Below are 16054 nucleotides of genomic sequence, written 5' to 3'. Positions count from 1 at the left end.
TGGCTTTCTGGGCTACATTTTAGGACTTTGTGGGCTGAATTTTACTCTTGGGCTACTCTTCAGGCAACTTTTGCTATAAGTCATCTCATCTTTCCCCTTGCACTGTGGTAGAGCTGATCTTTGTTTTCTTTTTTAGATCCTCCATACACCATCCCTGATTGATGGGTATCGTGTCTGGCTAATTGAATATCTCCAATAATGCTAACCCTGATAATGCTGCATTTGGTTGCTGACAATCTCTCAATGTTGAGTTGCAGTACTCTCAGGGATAGCCTGATGGCTCCAACATTGGGGAGCGGAATTGCATCAAGAATGTCTGCTTGCAAGTGACTGAGATTCAGCTCTAGAAAGGACTTTGAATGTGGTCTGCTGATAGGACACACAACTACATTCAACCATGAGCATCATAACTGAGACAATTCGACCAGCCCAGTACCATGGTTCCCTGTGTTATGCAACATCACTCCTCCACACATCCATTGTGAGGATGCTATAGCCCGAATGGTTGAGAAGATCAGGGCAAATCTGAGCCTACCAATATGCACAGACATCTTTGACCACCCAACAGTATGTTTGTTGTCAAGGCACCTGTTGTGGGCCCACTTGTCCTGTCCAGATTTCTCTGTGATGTTGATGTGGTTTGAAGAATGGTCTGCAGCTGATGTCAGAAACCATTCTCTTATAACTGACCCGACCATGTATGTACCCAGCCTTGATTTGCCACACTTGCTCATGTGTCATTCTGAATCAATTTCAAATGGGCCAGGGTAAATATGCAGCCAGCCTTCACATCTTAGCTCTTTTAGTATTTCATCATCATCTAGCTCTTTATTTTCATCTGAACTTTACTAAAAGTACAGTAGGGAATAATTCTGTATGGGTAGGGAGATGGTCTGGATGTTCCATCTCCAACTTATATGGATTGTGTCCTATTGCCACCTTTCTGGTTGTTTGGTGCCCAGTACTGAATACAATGTCCTTATTTAATTTCATCTGGAAACTAGTCATGCCACAATTACGTTAATAGAAAATCAAGGACAATAAGGAAGTGAAAATGTTTTGATTTAAAAAACAAAAATGAAGGCACAAATTGTGTCTCAGTCATTTAAGCTTTCAAATAAAAATTGCTTATAAATAGATCTAGGTGTACATTTCTTATTGAGTAGGTGTAAGTTTGGCTCATCTTTAAGAGCAGTCCTTTAAACAAACTCGAAGTCAGAAAAGAAAATGTTCAGTCAATGCTCAATCTTTATTAAAGCATAAAATGACATGGAACATATGGTTTGGATGAGTAGAATCATCTACTGTTAAGGGGTTAGACAAAGAATACAGATGAATGTTAGAGGCATGTATAGGTGTACTGTTGTTTATCTCCAGAATTTTCAGTGCACCAGTAACATTAAAGATGTGTGAGAGAATAATATAAATTCAAACAAAAATAACCTTGCTGACTGGTTAGAAGTAGATAAGGTGCATGGAGGACATCGTTAAATTCCCAGTGTCATCTGCAGAATGAGAAAACTGAATTAGAATCTCAGATGAGAATTAACAGCTGTTTCCACTGTTTATCGTTAAATACATTAAATAGAGCGTATGTTAAGTCATAGCACTATCCGTGAAGTAAACTATTGTAAATTAATGACCACACAAGCAAAAGCAGGTCTCTTATTTATGTCAATGGGAGATAGTTGAGGAGCAGCTCCATACATAAAATATGAACGTACTGTAGTATTGTTTAGTAACCTTAACAGAGTTATTAACATTACAAAAAACAAAATCCATGCTGTTTCCAGAGAATTATAAACATTTCACAAAGTATTCATTAACCAACAAAACAAACAATAAATAGGACAATGTGATTTACCCACTCTGAACAAGGGTGCTGGAACCTTTGTAGAAGTGGGGGGGCCAAAGCCCAAGTGGATTCCTATGTCCCTTCTCCCCTAACCCTGCACTCCCTTGTGGCCCTAGCGCCCTGCGCCCTCTACCCACACAGCACCCCGCACCTTCTAGTCACCTGGTCCAGCCAGTCTCCTACCTCCAGCGGCTGCCTGTAGTTCGCCGGGAACTAGCCGCACAGCCCATCCTCCTTCTGCTCTTCCCACCAGCCACCGTCTGGCACCTGCAGCACCGTGATTAGCTCCTCCATGGCAAAGCACAGCCCCTTCCAGCGTTGCTCTGTGCCTGCCTGAGACTTGCAGTTTGGGGGTGTGTGATGGGGCATCTGCCACACACTGGCCCATAATGGGTTAATAGAGCCCTAGGGAGGCTGTGCAGGAGGCAGCCAATTAGAGCTGGGCTTGCCCATATAAAAAGGGCTGGGGAGCAGAGCTGCTTCAGTCTCTCTGTGGAGCTTGAGGAGGGAGGAGGACTGGCTCCCTTGCAGGCGGAGGGGAACAAGCACCTGGGACAGAGCAGTGCTGCAGGCAGAAACCTGGGGAGCTAAAGGCAGCTCCTGGAGGGCTGCAGGGTTCCGTAGGCTGAGGCCCTGAGGCAAGGGTAAAGAGGGTGCTGGGGCTACGGGGAAGTGGCCCAGGGAGATCTACAGAGGAGTCGGAGGGAGTGCCACAAGCAGTAGCCATCTACAGGGTCTCTGGGCTGGGACCCAGAATAGTGGGTGGGCCCAGGTCCCCCCCACTCGCCACTGAGGAAGTGGCTGGACAGTGGGCTGCAGGTCCCCTGGAAGGGAGGAGCACAGAGTGCAGCACAGCCGGAGGGCTGTGTCACGAAGAGGACGTGGCAGTACTGGGAGTGACGTGGGTCCCTGTAGCAGAAGTGACGGTGGCAAGACGCCACCAGAGGATGGCACACTGGTGTACATAGCTAATCCCCAGGACAGCCAGCTGGAGGTGCCACAGTGGTGAGTCGCACCCTGTCACAGGGAGCAATGTCCACTCTGCCCCCCAAACTATGCTCACGTTAAAAAGTGGGGGGCCCTGGCTTCCCTTGTTCTGGCACCAGTGACTCTGAAAGTACAATTCTTAAACTGAGAGGGGAAAACTCCAGTTCCACAGACAGCCTGTTATTTCTCTCAAAGAAAGTGACAGAAAATCCCTTGAATCAAAATTATTTATTTATTGTTTCAATTAAGACTTATTAATGCACTGTTCTGTTAGCTGAAGTAGATTTTAGTATATATTTTTGCCATGTTTTTCCCAGGAAGTTTTCCAGTTAGGCTGACCTTCCTCTTTGATCAGGATGCTTGATCTTAGATTGTAAACTCTTTGGGTTAGACAGGATCTTTCCATTTTGTGTGTTTGATACAGTGCCTAGCACAATAAGGCCCTGTCCAGGCCTCTATTTAATATTGCTTTACAAATATTTAATAGTATTGTTGAAAGTTAATGTACAAATTAGGCCAACTTTAATGTTTAGGATTTTTGTAGCTGTTTTTAGGATTTTTTTGGTAAATCTATGCAAATCACTTGAAATACAGTAAGTTTTTAATTGCAGATGAAGAGTCTGTAGCCTTTACACTAAAGCTGGGAAAATGTTCGGTGGGGTAGGGGGCAAAAGGGGGAAAGAATACTTTCTCCTGCTTCTGCTTTCATCTATCTTACAGTTCTCTCTCTCTCTCTCTCTCTTTTTATACTGCACTTATCAGTGTGTTATCTGAATGTCTAAGATACTTCCATGCAGTGGTGGATTAAGACTATATGGGTAATGGATCCAACATAACTAAAATACCTCTACCAAACCAAAGGGACTCCCACAAGAAATTAGTGTTGCAAAAGTGCTTGTGGTGCTCCTTGCCCTACCAATTCTACTTCCTGCTCCCCAGCCCCCATGGAAAGTGTCCTCTGGGAAATCAACCAAAATATGCAGGGTTTGGGAGGTGGAACCCCTCATCTACTTTTGTGTGTCTGTCTGTCTTTGACCTCTCCACCCCCATCTGATCTAAGAAATTTTGTAAGTTGAAATTCATGAGGCCCCAATTCTCTGTTGTTCTGCACCTGGTGCAATCCCGAACACCAGAGCAAAGTGGGTGTAAAATGCTGCCAGATCAGACGGGCAGGATTTAACAGCCGCTTTGCACTGGTGTAAATGATGGCCCAGTGCAGGGCGATGGAAGAAGAGCCCCATGAAGTTTCCACTCCCTTATGGGGTCGATTTCTCCACAGGGCAACAATGGGCTGAAATACTTAACATCTCCTCCGTTAGCTTTCTTTGCAACAGGAGTGTGAGAACTTTTGTGGATATTTCTTACTTTACTAATTTTAATAACACCAGAAATGATCCTCCACAAAACCAGTCAAAGTGCAACCTGTGTTTACTGTTTTTAATTGTACAGCAATAACAGTTATAAATACAAAAACATGGACTTACCCCCATTGAATGTCGGAAACTACAAATTAAACCAAATAAGTTACTGTATATATTTTTTAAAGGGAAATTGTCAGATTTAATCTAAAATAAGGTGTCTTTGGAATAAAGAGGACTTAAAAATAGACCATCATGTAAACATTTAATTAAGTGCAGGACTGCAAGCCAGGACCTCCTGATTGCTAATCTGAATTCTGATACTGACTTGCTCTATGACCTTGGGCAAGTCACTTAACTTTATTGCCGAATTTTCCCTGTCTCTAAGCAGGGAATAATAATAGTCTCTTATCTGGGTACCGAGGATTCATTACTTAATGCTTTCTACAACGCTTTGTAGATGCCTACGCTGCAATTAAAAACCTCCAGCTGGCCCATGCCAGCTGACTCGGGTTCACAGGGCTCAGGCTAAGGGGCTGTGAAATTGCGATGTAGATGTTCAGACTGGAGGTGGAGCCCAGTTCCCAGATACTGTGTGTGTGTGTGTACAGTCTAATATGTTCATTATTTTATCCCATTTGGACCTTGGCCTCACTGGGAAAAACATGGGTATTGTTAACATGTTAGTTAACAAATGTAAATTAACATGTTAAAATCCTAGTGTAGGCAAGGCAGTTGTGGTTTTAACACCTGTTAGGTGGTTGAGGTAAATTCTAGATTCTCTCCCTAGGAATTACCTTGAGCTGCTAACACACTTTTAGAACTACAACTGCCTTGTGTATGCTAGAATTTTAATGTGTTAGCATCACACATTTTTCCTAATATAGACATGGCCATAGTCAGAGTCCAATCCTGCAATCACTTAAACATGTACCCAGCTTTATTCCTGGGTGTATCCCTAATGAAGTCAATGGAGCTTCTTACATGGTTAAAATTAGGCATGTGCTTGTGTGTTCACAGAAGTGGAGCCCTAGTTTCTCATTTGAGTTACAAGTGTGTGTGTGTCTATCAACTAGATTCTCTAGTAGTCCAGAGGACTTGTGCTTGAACCAGGGAATGGGATGATGGAGAAAAGTGGGATTTAACCCACCTAAAAGATCCGCAGAGCTTGACAAAGTGTTGACTTGTTTGAAGCTGCAGTGCCATCTAGTGGTATGAGTGTTATAATTAGTGCAGGTTTCAGAGAGGTAGCTGTGTTAGTCTGTATCAGCAAAAACAACGAGGAGTCCTTGTGGCACCTTAGAGACTAACCATTTTATTTAGGCAGAAGCTTTCAAGCTTTTCAAAATCAGAAACTACTGTGGTGTATGTATCTCAGGCTTTGTCTACACTGGCAAGTGAAAGACTCAACTTTTGTCATTCAGAGATGTAAACCCCTCTTCCCCCCACCCCCGAAAGACACAAGTTTTGTCAATGACAAGCTCCAGTGTGAACAGCGCTTTGTTGGCAGGAGCATTCTCCTGCCGACAACGCTAACTCCTCTCGTTGGGGTTGGATGTTTTTTGTCGGCAGGAGAGCTCTCTCCTGCTAACAAACACTGGCTACACCTCACGCCTTTTAGCAGCACGGCTGTAGCGGCACAGCCATGTCGCTAAAAGCTGCGTAGTGTAGATTCGGCCTCAGTTTCACCAGGGTAAATCCAGAGTAACGCTGGATTTATACAGATGCATATACAGATGCAGAGATCAGACTCTCCCCCAGTATCTTACCTTTCAAGAGTTTCACAGCTCATGTTGGTAGTGTTTTCTTTCATTTAAAATGTAAATATGTAATTAAAATTTCAGTATAACAATGTGAGGTTGCTTTCTGTTAACACGTTTGGGACTAACAAAAGGACCCCCTAGAATTATCTTGGGCACTGCAAAAAGAAACTGACACACCAATGGAAATTATTTTAAAGGCCTCTGACATTATTATCCACAGATACAGTTATTACTAAACCTACAGGATGCACCCTTGTCCCAACTCAAAAAGTAATTTTCACCACTGCTGTGTGAGCTCCATTTTACGGTGATCCTAAGATAATGTCATAGAAGCGTATAACTGTAATGGTAATTATTTTGCCTCCTATTTTATAAGACAGAGATGGGACAAGGAGAAGATACTGGGATCCAGATTAGGTTTGGGCTTGGGTTGTTGTAGAATTAGATTTCTCTACAAACTTCCAAAAGCTTGAAAAATAAGAATAAACATGTTGAAAAAATACCTTGATGGTAACCTGTCAATCAAAGAGTGGACTATTAGAAATGGAAAATATGTTGCTTCTCATTATTGGAAGAACTTCCTTAAAATATATTTTTTCTACACCTGATAGATGGTAAAGAAATAGTTTCTTATGTTATTCCTATTCTACCTCAAAGCTTTACCGACAACAAGCAAATAGACCACAAGCACCTGCAAGGAATCCCCCCATAGATCATCAGCACTGCATATTTCACCTTTCAGGAAGCAGGTTTCCTGCTCTACTAGGGTGACGTTCCAGTGAGTTCCTCTTTTAAAATGTCACTCCTTTGCTAGAGCTGCTTGTTCAGTACTTACAGGGACTGGTACAGCAACGGCCATGCTCAGAACACAGGAGAGAAATAGAAATCTCATTCTGATGGAGAAACCTATGAAAATGGAGATTAGAAATAAATAAGTGTGACTCAGGAGTTTTGGAGAAAGGAGAAGAGGATGCTGTCCTGTGAGTAGGGCACCAGAGTATGGAATCAGGCAACGTGAGTTCTACCATATTTCTGCCTGTGTCTTGCTGTGTGACCTTGGGAAAGTTACTTAATCCCTGTCCCTTGGTTTCCCCATCTGTAAAGTGGGGCTAACGTATGATAACAAATGCTTTGCAATTTAAAAATGCAAAGAGCTATATAAGGGTTAAGCATTATTTTAAATTTATTTGAGTAGAGTTAACTTAAACCCTATCCAGGCTACTACTTACAATGTTAAATTCCTTAGCACAGTTTATAAGAGCGAGTAACGTGGTGCCAATTTTTAAGGCATGCTTCTCTTGTGTAACTGAACTATATTCAGGCCCTGTCCCTGACTGACAATTTAGTGCCTCCAGCAGGGCACCTGGAAAATGTAGCATGGACACACAAACATCTGAAAAAGCACAGTGTGACTAGTAACACTTGGGAGTTCTCTGGGGATATTATTGCCACAGTAGTTGAGGGAAATTAATTGCAAATCATTCACTGCAAGGCACTGAGTGCTGTCAACGTTGCCTCAATTGAGACTTGAGCTCCCAGAGCCCCTTGTGTGTGGCACAAAGCATCTCACAGGACCAAGCCCTAAATTTAGACCTTTTAGATATTATTCATCATCACTAATTTAAGATCTGGTCCAGTGCTTTCTGAAAATTCACACATACACATCCCCTGAATTTCCCTCAGATATTGTGGACGTAATACCTTCAAAGAACTCCAGTGTGTAAGTTAATAAAACTGTGTTGTTGCAGATGTTCTCTAACTTTTCTCCACAAATGGCCCTGAATCTAGTTTAAACTCTCTGACCTATGATTCCTTAGTTTATATTGGTTCCTATCCAGAATATTGGAGTTATAGATAATTGCCAGTTTCCAACATTTTGGAATATCTCCCAAATCTAAAAGGACTGGCTGCTTTTCTTGCTTACTTCCTTCATACTCTTAGATTAATGTTACATAGATCTTTCTTTCACTACATTTAGAGTGACAGAGATGTGATGTGTATGGCTAATAATGCCACAGTTTTATCCCTGCCCTGAACAATTGGAAACTAGCAAGAAACAGGAGCCAAGGTTTTCAAAAGTGACTAGTGATTTTGGATGCCCAGCTTGAGCCCCCTTAAGTCCTGATTTTTTAGAGGGTGAGTTCTTAGCACTTTTTGAAAATCAGGCCCCTTTAAGGCATCTCAATGCATAAATTAATGTACTCAAATTCGCTAGTCACTTTTGAAAACATTGGCTGAGTTAATGAGGTAAAAGCTCCTGTTTGTAAGCTTGCTGACATGTCGGCTTCACTACAGGATACTCGTATTTAATTTGTGGGATGGCAGTCTCCCTTGCTACTGTAAACGTGCTAAGGCCTCATCCAGAGATTCTGAACCTCCTCACCTTGTTCACCAGAAGCGGGTCATTCTTTCTCTATTGCATCATCTATATTTTGGGAAAAAATGCTTAATTTTCATTGAGATTTTCTGCAATTTGTTTCTCATTATTTCTGTTCCTTCTTTTTACTTCTGAAGCTTTTTCTAACATTACCATCCTTCCCTTCTCCCATCTAATGCCCATTGAGATCCTATATGTAAAATTAATGTCTAATGATTATTTAAACTCATCCCAAATTATTTAAATGCTGTTTCTAATGCCTTGGCTTTAATCAGAAAACCACAGTCCACCATGAATCACAAATTCTTAATACCTGTTGGAGAATTAGCAGTTGACAAGAAATTAAACTAAGAGTACAGTAATCCCAGAGACTCGCACTGGAGCATGTTAAAGGGCTGGCAAAGGGAATGAATGCAGAGGTTATTGCATACACAGCATGTTTTATGTTGTTCTCAGTACTGGTGCTGTTCTGACCTGTGGAAAAAGACTTCAGAAGCTGATCTCGTTGGATCCTCAGTCTCCTTGTTATTGGGGCAGGAATAATAAAGGGTTGCTATCCTTGTGTGAACCAAGGGCAGCAGAACTTACCTGGCATACCCAAATGGAGGGACTCACCCTCAACTGAACAGCACTCGCTAGGCAGGGTATATGGGTTCCAAAGCCCAATGAGTTGAGAGAGGGTGGGGACAAGTACTTGTACCTGGTGGTGTGGGCCCTGTTTAAGGGTCCTAGGCACCATTTGACTCTTCCTCTCTCCATGGTATAATAAAAAAGCTAATTTAGAATCAATTGAGAGTCTTGTTACATACTGCAGAGCTGAAATCACTGATACCTAGGTCTAAGTATTAGACCTACTTTGGGACAGTAGACCTACTTTGGGACAGTTGACAGTAGATCAACCTCTGAACTCTGGGGCTGCACTGGCCAAGGGCAGCAACTGTGAGTGGGGTGCAGAGAAGGGACGGGCATGTTAAATGGACTTTTGGGTTGCTGGACTTAAGACCTTGAGGGGAAAAGGACACTGCCCAACTTACTTGGCGGTGGGTCTTTTGCTCATGGTTTGTGTTTGAGTTCTGGTTGTGGTGTTTTCCCAAATTAATGCTGAGTAAATTCCCTCCTTTTATTCAAAGTTTTTGCTACACTCAGACTCTGTGCTTGCGAGAGGGGAAATATTGCCTCTTAGAGGCGCCCAGGAGGTGGTGTGTAATTGTCCCAGGTCACTGGGTGGGGGCTCAAGCCGGTTTTGTGTTGTATTGTTGAAAAGGAAGCCCTAGATACTGAACCCAGCCCTTGTTGCTGCTGGCTTCACCTGGCAGAAGGGTTACATATGAATGAACATATACTCAAAACAAAACAAAACCTCAGCATTTGCTTCGACTTGTATCTTTCTTGATAGATGAAGAGAAATTGTGTATTGGTTGAATTCACTAGTTAAAAGTAAGTAAATAATAAATGAACCAACCAAAAACTATTCTGAGGGGGGGAACTATCACTCGGGGTGGGATTTTCAAAAGCATTCAGCATTAGCGTAACTTTGCTTCCCCCTCAAGCTGACACAGTGCTTAATCGTAATGAAAGAGGTGCTGGGGCTCAAGCAATTATTTACTTTCATAACTGTTGCGGCAAGAGGTGCTGGGGTGATGAACTGCCAAGCCCAGAGTTTCCAGGGCTTAGCCCTGGCACAAATTAAGCGCTGGCCAACACACATTGACTTCAATTGGAGTGGAGTGAGGCGATTGACATCAATAGGAACAGAGTTAGGCCAATACTGAACAATTTGAAAATCCCACGCTCTCTTTCCAGTTTTTGATTAACTGGAATAAAATGTATACTTAACTCTGATAGGACAGGAAGTGAAATATATGCTGGAATATATTAAAAATATTAAAATTAAAATTAATTATTATTGTGATATTAGGCATAGTGTAAAGATCGGGGCCTGATTCTAACTCTTAGGAGTTACCATATTGAAGTCAGAAGGGTTACACTGGTGTAAAAGTGGAGTGGAAACAGAATCAGATCCCATCTATTTAAAAATGTACTTCTAGTTGTATTTATAATGACTAGACATGCCTGTGAAGGACATAGAGCTTAATGGACTGCAAGTGATTTTGAAGCTTGTAATTGAGTAGACAGTTGAGAGTGGGGAATGTGGTAATTATACAAAGCCATTTTAGAAAGTTTTTATTAAAGATGACTTGGTAGGCTCAGTACAGATCAAAACGTTGGATTTTTTACCTCACTGCTTGTTAAGAATTAATGTTAAAATGATGATAATCAATCTGAAAGTCAAGTGTGCTGTGGATAAGCCTCTTTAATCTGTCTGTCTGTCTATCTTTGAGTTTTAAACTGCTGCCTATTACCAAAATATCTGAGCATCTTCCATGTAAAGTAGATAACAGTAGTGTAGTCCCTCGTAGACTTCATGGCGTCTCTGGCTCTTCTCCCCTGTGGGCTAAAATCTCTGCATAGGGTAATATTTTGTTTTTGACTTTTTTTAGATTTCATTAATTTACTTTATCCCCCTTTAGGCTGATTTCTTTTTCAGTTTGTTTTGTTTTTAATATTTATTTATCGGTTGGTTGGTTGTTTTGGATCAAAAAGGGTGTCAAGTGTTGTAGCACAATCTCATCCCACTCATTTTGGAGTCATGGGACCAGATCCTCTCAAGACTGGTCCAGCTGCTCCCAGTGCAGTTTGGTCAGGGGATGAGCCAAGGGAAACTGCAAAGGTGGCATAATCAGGTGCTGGGCTGGTCCCACTGAGAACTTAGAATAGCCTCAGGGCTGTTCTATCATACACTGGTTTCAGTAACCCCAAAGGGGTTTGTACTAAATGTTTGGGCAATCCAGTAAAGTTGGTTATGTCATGACCGGGACAAGGGTGTTCAGACCTAGTGGTTGGAGCAGGAGTTGGGAGTCAGGTACCGGGAGGTCAGAGTCTAAGTCAGGCCAGAGGGCAAAGTGAGAGTCAGGGTTAGGTTACCAGGAGATCAGGGCCAGGCGCCAGGTTACAGATAGCAATCGAAGAGCAAAGCTGAGGACAAACTAGGGTCAGAAGCCGAAATATAAGGTCTGGAGCGGAGACAGGCAGGCACACACAGCTTCCTATCATGGTTTCCTGATTTAAGTACCGGTACCAGCCAATCAGTGGGCTGCGAGAGGGTGCCACTCAGGTCCTGCTGGGCCGTACTTCCTGCCAAGCCCAGCCTCACAGGGTCCTCCCATGGGAGCCCAACCTAAGCCTGCAGCAGCAATGCAGCGCCATCAGCAGCACAGAACTTCCCAGGTTCCAGCCCTGCAAGTTTTTACAAGTTAATTACCTTCACTGTTAAAAACGTACACCTTATTTCCAGTCTGAATTTGTCTAGCTTCAACTTCCAGCCATTGGCGCGTGTTATACCTTTCTCTGAGCCCATTGTCAAATATTTGTTTCCCATGTAGCTACTTATAGATGGTAATCAAGTCACCCCGTAATCTTCTCTTTGTTTAGCTTAACAGATTGAGCTACATGAGGCTATCACTATAACCCTTTAATCATTCTTGTGGCTCTTCTCTGAACCCTTTCCAATTTTTCAACATTCCTCTTGAGTTGTGGATACTAGAACTGGACAAAGTGTTCCAGCAGTGGTTGCACCAGTGCCAAATACAGAAGTAAAATAACATTTCTATTCCTACTCGGGATTCCTCTTTCTATGCACCCAAGGATTGCATTAGCCCTTTTGGCTACAGCGTCACACTGGAAGCTCATGTTCGGCTGATTATCCACCACAACCCCCAAATCTTTTTTCACTTTCCTGGGATAGACTCCTCCCTCCTGTAAGTATCACCTACATATTGTGTCCCTAGATGTATACATTTAGCCATATTAAAACACATATTGTTTGCTTGCGCCCAGCTCACCAAGCGATCCAGCTCACTCTGTATCAGTGACCTGTCCTCTTCATTATTTACCACTCCCCCAATTTTTGTGTCACAATGCCCTCTCTGTTCAGATGTTCTGCACCTTTGGGGCTATAGAGTGGCCATGAAGCTATTTGTGCTACCTCTTTGTGACCTGGAAGGTTACAGGAGGATTCCTTCCCCATAACCTCTATAAAACTCCCCCTTCCACCAGGTGTGGGTTATAGCGATTGGTGTGGGATGGAGTGGTGGTGGTAGGAGGATTTAGCTGCTATAGAGAGCAGGATAGATCCTTTATGTATAATTATTTCATAAAAGTGTCAACAAACTATGCCTCTAATTCATTGAAGCTGGTTAGGTGACTCATAGCAGTGGAAAGAGCAGACAAGTAATGGTGTACTGTGGTCAGACAGAAACAAAAATACAGACAGAAAATTATATCCTCTATAAGAGATTTCAAGCTAAGAGTCCCATGGAAGGGATCCTCCTTCATGGGAATAGCATAGGCAATGTGCTGTGTAAAAGTAATATGCTTATAAGAAGCACACGGGATTTTTTTTAGGGGAAAAGGCAATACGCCACATTTATTGAAGATACAACAATTAGCATATGTATTTAATTATACTCCGCCCCCCCCCCCCCACACACACACTGTTCTGCCAGTCGATGTTATAGTGACCAGTTTAGAGTCCGGATCAATCTAGTGGCCAGCTAGGTTGATCACGGGTAGGGAGGAGCCGGGTTCTGTTGGTTGTGACACGATGCTTTGAGGAAGTCTTGGCAGGACGAACCCAAAGTTTTATGGCAAGGCACCCTGTTTATATAGTGATTTTTTTTTTTATTGGGACCAATGAGTTTTGCACTGTTATGCTGTAATTAATTGTTGTTTGACGTGTGCTTGTTTTTTTTTTTAATTGTTTTTATTTTTTATTACAGATTTTTTTTTTATTGATAGGTGCTTGTTTTATTTTTAGAGTTGTTAATTTGCCTTTTTCTGACATTTTAATAGGGGTGTGTTGCAGCCTTCTGGTGCCCTTGCATTTGTTTTGGGTTTTTTTTGTATATTTGGCTTAGCGATAGCTTTTATACTTTTTTTTTTTTACGCATATATTTTTTATGTATATATAAAACAGAATTAATTTACACAGAACATTTTAAACAGGAACATTGTTGCATTGCACAAAAAAACAATTATGGCATCTTTTTATTTATTTTAAAATGCTAAATCTACAATAAAATAGTGACCTTAAAATGTTTGTTACTGCCTTGAATCAGCCCAGACACAGATTCCGGCTGATGCATTTTTACCAAATGGCCCATTAGGCCATTCCTTTTTGCTATTTAAAAAGGGTGGTTGGCAGGATATGATTAAATTATACACCAATACATTTAATACAGGCTACATTATTATTTTATTATAAATTATACAAAATACAAACATAATTTTATTACTATATGTCCCCCTTTTTTACCCTCAATAACAGTTTTTGAGTGGGTCATATTTTATACAATTATTTTATAGCAATGTATTGAGAGACAATTTGAGCTTGTGGTTGTAATTTAACAAACTTTTTTTTGTTTAATAGCACATACAACACATTTTTAGCAAGCAAACACAGGACAATATTAACACAATTAGTAATGGGGTGAAACATAATAGACAATATGCTTTTAAATGTTGGGGACCAGCCTGTAAAAACGTACCAGTGATAGGCTGTTAGGTTTTTTTTAGATTTAGCAATTTTTAGCATGTTTTTTAGTTTGCATGTAATATTTGAATGACACGCTTTTTAATATTTTTTTTGTGTTTGTTGTAAAAATTGAGTTATTTTTGTTTTTGATAACAAGTGATTAGTTAGATTGTGCTAATTTAGGCTAAGGGTAACAGAGAAATTAACCAGGGCAGCGGTTATAGTGCTTTGTGCTTTTTTTTATTTTTTGTAAATAGTACGTGTGATTGCTAGAATATAATACATGGGCATTACATTTACATTTATTTATTGGGAGTTGGCTGATATTTGTATTTTTTTTTAATACTGTTTTTTAGGATGTAACACACATACATTGTTTGTATAAAACACGCGTTATATTTTTTAGTTTGTTTTACACGTGTTTTTAATGAGGTGTTTTGTGGTGACAGATAGGGACAAACACACCCATTTTTGAGGGCTTTATTTTGTACATTTTGGGGTATTAAACTAAAAAAAAAAAAAAAAAAAAAATTATTGATTTATAACCCTGGGTAGCCAAAAGGATTTTATGGTTAATTTTGGGAGCGGGCCTACTTTTTATATTTTTCTTTTTATAGAGTGTTGGTGAGTAATTTTTAATAATAATTTTACCTAATAATAAATTAGGCTTAATTATGCTGGAAACATACTGCATTTATTTATATTTGTAGGTGTTAAATAAGGATTGTTTTTATTGTTTTAAAAGATGCGTAAATACCGGAACATTTTTAGATATTACCCAAAATATTTTGTGTTTAAGTGATGCTAAATTAAGAATTTGCATTTTAGTACATTTTATGGCTAAGGCAGTTTTATTTTTTAATTTAATTTTTTGTTTATATAGCAGCTAGGAGGTGGTGTTTAGCCACTGCCACATATTTTATGTTGCTTTTAGGTTTTTTTAGATTTATTTGTATTAAGTTTATAGTAGTATTTGCCTGCTTGTGCATGAGACTATTTTGCAGTTGTGACAAGGAACTTAATTTATTTTTAATTACCTTTAGGTTTATAGTATTTATAATTTTTGCTTTAAAACCAATTTTTTTTTAATATGGTGTTTGCTACATGAGGATGGTTTTTTGTTAACAGATTGGCATTTTTGATTTTTGCCTTTTTGCAATATTGTTTTTTGTAAATATAGTTAAAATGCTTATTAATTTTTTTTGCTTAATGCAGTAGGTTTTTTTTGGTAATATAATATATAACAATGCTAGAAATAAGACAAACACAAGACAAAACATAAAACACAAAACACAATTTTTGTTGCGACGTAGATTTATGGTATTTTGGGTTGCTTTTTAGCTGGTACCAGCTTTTTTGAAGTTTTGAAAGACAAAGAGAACATTTTTTTTTTTTACCCCTTTTGGGGTGGCAGATTATTTCTTAATTTATTTTTATAAATATTTTTGCTGGTTGCAGGCAAAACAGAGGAATTACCCCCATACTTTGTTGTGTTTTTGTTTTATAGGCAGGCCATGTTTTAATGGCTTTTATAGTTATTAAATTTATGAGGGAGGATAAAAAACCCTGTAAGGGTTGCTACTTTATTAACCTTGGTCAAAGAAATATATATCATGAGTTAATGTACAGTACAGACACAAACTGGCAGGTCACCTATGGGGGTGCTGAACTTCTAAGGATGGAAGTTAAAGTGATGGTGGCGACGCTTTTAAAGAGGTCACTTGAAACATCATGCATGCTATATTTTGTCTTCTCACCTCATGATTAGTTTAAAATAATACGTACATTAAACATTTGTGCTGATGCCTATTCTTTTAAACAAGGTTTTAAAAAAATAATGAATCCAAATACACTTTTATTTCATGCTTTCTTTATTAGAATAGTAAGAAACTAGCACTACAGTACACTGACTATAAAATAAAGTTGTCCTATTTCTAGTTTTCTGCAGTATACAACACAATCCACACTATACGTGTCGACGTGAAGAACAGTATTCTGAACAATTCTATCATGTGCACAATTCTTTCTATTGTGATATTATGGATTGTTAAACTCCAGGCAGGAAACAAATGTTTAGATATGTCACGCGAGAAGTTCTTAGATTCTGCTACTTAGATTTAG

Source organism: Emys orbicularis, chromosome 5 (assembly GCF_028017835.1).
Source record: "Emys orbicularis isolate rEmyOrb1 chromosome 5, rEmyOrb1.hap1, whole genome shotgun sequence".
Lineage (NCBI taxonomy): Eukaryota > Metazoa > Chordata > Testudines > Emydidae > Emys > Emys orbicularis.
Note: the sequence above shows the minus strand (reverse complement) of the source record.